The sequence below is a fragment of the Sardina pilchardus genome, chromosome 14, assembly GCF_963854185.1.
Source record: "Sardina pilchardus chromosome 14, fSarPil1.1, whole genome shotgun sequence".
NCBI lineage: Eukaryota > Metazoa > Chordata > Actinopteri > Clupeiformes > Clupeidae > Sardina > Sardina pilchardus.
The window spans coordinates 26984427-26989217 of record NC_085007.1 but is presented as its reverse complement, the minus strand read 5'-3'; positions in this window follow the sequence as shown (position 1 = coordinate 26989217).

The window sequence follows — 4791 nt, the reverse complement described above, 5'->3', positions numbered from 1 at the left end:
AAAGTGACATCCTGTAAGGTGTCTCAATATACAGAATTAATTAACTGGGAGATGAAAACTCGAGACTGTTTCGCATTGGGGAGGTTTTTGCCTCAGTCTCCTCCATTATTTCTGCAGATCAGGACACCTTGGTTGATACCTTACATAAATCCTCATGTCATGGGGTTCATGTCCCAAAGATTCTGACCTTTGGCTCCAAACCGGAACCTGGAACCGATTCCCAAGCCTAGACCCAGACTATGATAAGCATAGCATATTGTCATGGTTATACTAGGTAAGAGGCTATATTTAACTGTGTGATGAATTTTTGGCTAATTTGAGGGGGGAAATGATGAGATTTTTGTTAAGTATTTAAGTATTTTAAATACTCTAAATACAACCCCTCAAAGTATTTTGTTACAAAGTACATTTGATTTTTTCCAATCCTGCAAAATACAAATTACAAAATACACTAAAGTAATTAAATACGTATTTAAAATACATATAATTGAAATACTGCCCATGTCTGGAAACAAAGATCAACAAAACCCTATGTGAAGTTTTTCTGGGAATACTGAACAGAGGGGTGAGGTACCTCTCTGGTGTGGTTTGTCTGGTCCTTGGTTAAAACATAATGTATGTTGTTTTGGACGAAGGCATCTGCTAATCATTTTAAATGTACACATAAACAACAAAAAATGTCACTTCCTTCACCATCGCTGACTGTGCTTTTAGCAATTGTTAGCTAGGAAACAAACGCCATTAAAGAATTGGCAGACGATAAAGAATTGATTATAAAACCAGCTGATAAGGGGGGGGGCCATAGTCATCCTGAATACTGCTGACTATGTAAAGGAAGCTTATCGCCAACTAAATGATGATCAATTTTATAGAAAGCTTCAAAATAATCCCACTTCTGATTTCCAAAAAATTATTTGGGATCTCACGAGTCAAGCCTTTGAACAAAAGTGGATCAATAAAGATGAATTTGAATATCTGAACAAAAAGCATCCAGTTACACCTGTATTTTATATGCTCCCGAAGATTCACAAAAGCCTTACAAATCCGAAGGGTAGACCTATAGTGGCCAGTAATGAATCATTATTAGAACCGTTGTCAAATTATGTAGATCATTTTATTAAACCATATGTTCAAAAGCTTCCTGCATATGTGAGAGACTCTACAGACGTAATAAACAAACTATCTGAATTACAGGAACTCCCTCCTGACATTTTCCTAGCCACCTTTGATGTGGAAAGTCTGTACACAAATATATCTCAAGACCGGGGGATAATTGCACTTGAATATTATCTACAAGATCGGTTGGAGGATCTAAACCCTCCTAGTGCATTTATTTGTGATCTAGCAACACTCATTCTTAAGTTAAACTTCTTCTCTTTCCATCAGGGGGAGTACTTTCTACAGGTCAAAGGGACAAGCATGGGGAGCAATTTTGCCCCCAGCTATGCAAATCTATATGTTGGGTACTTTGAACAACAGTTTATCTTTAATGAGAATACTAATCCCTTTTATCATAATATTATCAGATATTATAGATATCTTGATGATGTTCTATGCCTTTTCAAAGGGTCACAAGCCCAATTGACTGAATTTACAACTCACCTCAATGCAATGAGCCCAGACTTAAAATTTTCAGTGGAGTTTGACTCTAAATGTGTACATTTTCTTGATATGTGGATTAAAATAGAGGAAGGAAAACTCCTTACCTCACTTTACCGGAAGGAGACAGACCGTAATACACTCCTCTTGGCAAGTAGTGCACATCCTAAAACATTGAAATATGGCCTCCCAAAAAGCCAATTCTATAGACTGAGGCGTATTTGTCATTCTACTGAAGACTTCATTGAGAATGCTGAAGATATGAAACAACGCTTTGTAGCAAGGGGATATCCCTCAGCTTGCATTGAGGAAGCATACAATACAGCTTTATCTACATCTCGAGTTGATCTATTAAAAAAAAGTGTTAGAAGGGACAAGGCATTTTCTGTTTCATGTATCACAACATATAGCCCATCTGCCCAAATGATTAAAAATACTATCATGAAGTACTGGCCTCTAATTAAAGATGACCCCTTCCTTCAAGACAAATTCAAGGAGCCGCCCTTATTCGTATTTAGACGGGGTCCTAATCTCCGCAATAAGGTAGTGAAGGCGAGTATACATACAGAACCAAAGCAAAGCCTTCTGGCACCACTCCAAGATGGAAACCATCCATGTGGTAATTGTGCTCAATGCAACAATACACATAAGACAAGAGACTTTAGACACCCTAGGACGGGTAAGAGTTTCTCTGTGAAAGGCTTCATCACATGTAACACTAGAAATGTTATTTATATGTTAAAGTGCCCATGTGATAAGATATATGTGGGAAAAACCACACGCTGTTTAAAACAAAGAATCAGCGAACACAAAAGCTCAATTAGACGATCTGATCCCAACTACCCGGTAGCCTGTCATTTTAATGAACATTCTCATACTGTCTCCTCCCTTCGCTTCCAGGGTATCGAACAAATGAAGCTGCCCAGAGGGGGTGACATTGATAAGAAATTATGCCAGAGGGAATTGTTTTGGATACACACCTTGGATTCACTCCACCCAAAAGGTTTAAATACTGATTTTGATATGAGTGTGTTACTGTAATACTGTTAGGAACTGAATGAACTGCATTGTATGATGACTAAATGTCTGATGTTTATGCAGTTCTACACTCCTGGTTGTATCAAAATGACTGTTTATTTGTGTTTTTTGTACTTTTTTATTTTGTTTATTGTAATTGCACATTTGAGGATATTGTTCATTCAAAATCACCTCAGTTATCTAGTGTATGCCACTGACATGTATTAGACAGACTACAAATATGTCTACTGGACTACATCTCCCAAGAGGTCATGAGTAATCAGACAGGTGTGTCCTGTTTGATTGATTGTACTAATTGAACCCTTGTTAGACTATTAAATGTACTGCTCTGTATGTGGTGTGCAATGCCCTGATGAAGGTCTAAGTACCGAAAGCTTGGTATAAGTAAAGACACTTTTTTGCATGGATCCGAGTGTGCAGAGACTTTTTTCCTATATTACAGACATTTTTCTGGCACCTTGGCTTTGGAGAGTGCGGTGTACAACCCTAGAAGCAATTGTTAGCTAGAAAAAATTCTATGGACCTACATACTAGCATACTACATACAGTACAGCTGCCCTTTACCTAAATTTAGTGTGTGTTAAAGTTCACATCAATTGTTAAAAATGTTGTGTTACAAATGTTGTGTTGTGTATAAATTGAATTCTAAATTACTAAAGGAAATTCTAATTAAATTCTTGTATTCTGAATGCATTCATTTGCCTTTGAGGTTCACGTATCAGCGCAGAGATCTCAAGTCTCACACATTGACATGAGACGTCTCAAGACGTCATGCCACATGTGCCTTTTCTCAGTGTCTTTGCTTCCTCCTAATGCTATAATTTGATTGTTGAGTAGGAGTCGAACTGACACCAAAATCTGATCATTCATGTTTGCAGATTGCAGGTTACTCATGCGCGTAACCTACAATATGCATGGCATTGCAAGATGCCACAATGCTCTGCATCAAAACGAGTGGAAATAATTGGAATAAATGGAATAATTTATACACACTTATTTTGTGTATAAATTATTGTGTAAGTGTGTACTTATTTAAACACATATTGTTTTCTGTCTGGCTATACAGAGTTGTGAGCCAGATAGCCAGACAACCAAGTAATGTTGTAACATGGCTTATGGTCTTGTCATGCCCTAAAAATATTGTGTTTACTTGCAGCAGTCTACAAAGTCAGAGTAGACCTCTGATGCAATTTAAGTGTCAGGTTCAGAGGAGCTCTGATTAAAATGCGGAATTAAAAATGTATAGTCTATTTAGATGTGCTCATCTGCTCTTCGCTGATAGGTTGTCATTGATGGGCTTTAAGACTAGGGCTTTACTGTTGATGTGTGGATACTTAACCCACTTAGATTTAAGCAGAACAGCCCCATGTCAATTTACCCACCCTGAAAACCCATAACAGCTGTTCATTTAAAATCATTTGGGACTTAAAACTATGTCAATCAGCATGAGCTGCAATTCTGACTGAGGAGAGGAAGAAATCTCCTCTGTGTGTGCATTGACTGCACTTCCCCAGTGCACACTAAACTAGAATGTGATGTGGAACGTTTTCATTTTAATGTACTTCCCTGGTTATGGTTCAATTTAAGAGTAGCAAAATGCATGTCTTTGTTTACTTAACACAGCAAATGAAGATGTTACCTCTAAGTCAGTTTAGGAAACTCTGAATGATGTAGAACCAGTGCTGGGAGAACAATTTCAACTGAAAAGGGATGTTAACCTTTACAAGGGATCACGTCAGAATTAGGGCAGTCTGTTACATCACTGGTAGAATACACAGGACTGTGAGAACCCAGATGAACCTGATAGCGAATTTGAATTCGCTGTGCAGGACAGTCTGACAAGGAGGCCAACATCCCAGAAAAAAGCAGCAGCATGGGTTTGGCCAGTGATTCTCAAACTTTTCACAATGAGTACCTCAGATTGGTCCGTTTGACTAAATGGCACCCTCTTTGGCAACCCCAATTGAACTTCAATGGCTTTGCGATATTTGACATCACAAGTAGGCTTTGTTCTAATTTGCCCATTCAAGATTTTCGTATGAAGGAGGGCACAACCATGCCTCATGTTCATGATGGCTCTTTGGTTATGCACAACCTCTCCTAATTCATGAAAACCAAGACAAAAATGATTTCCATTCTATGTCATTATTTTAT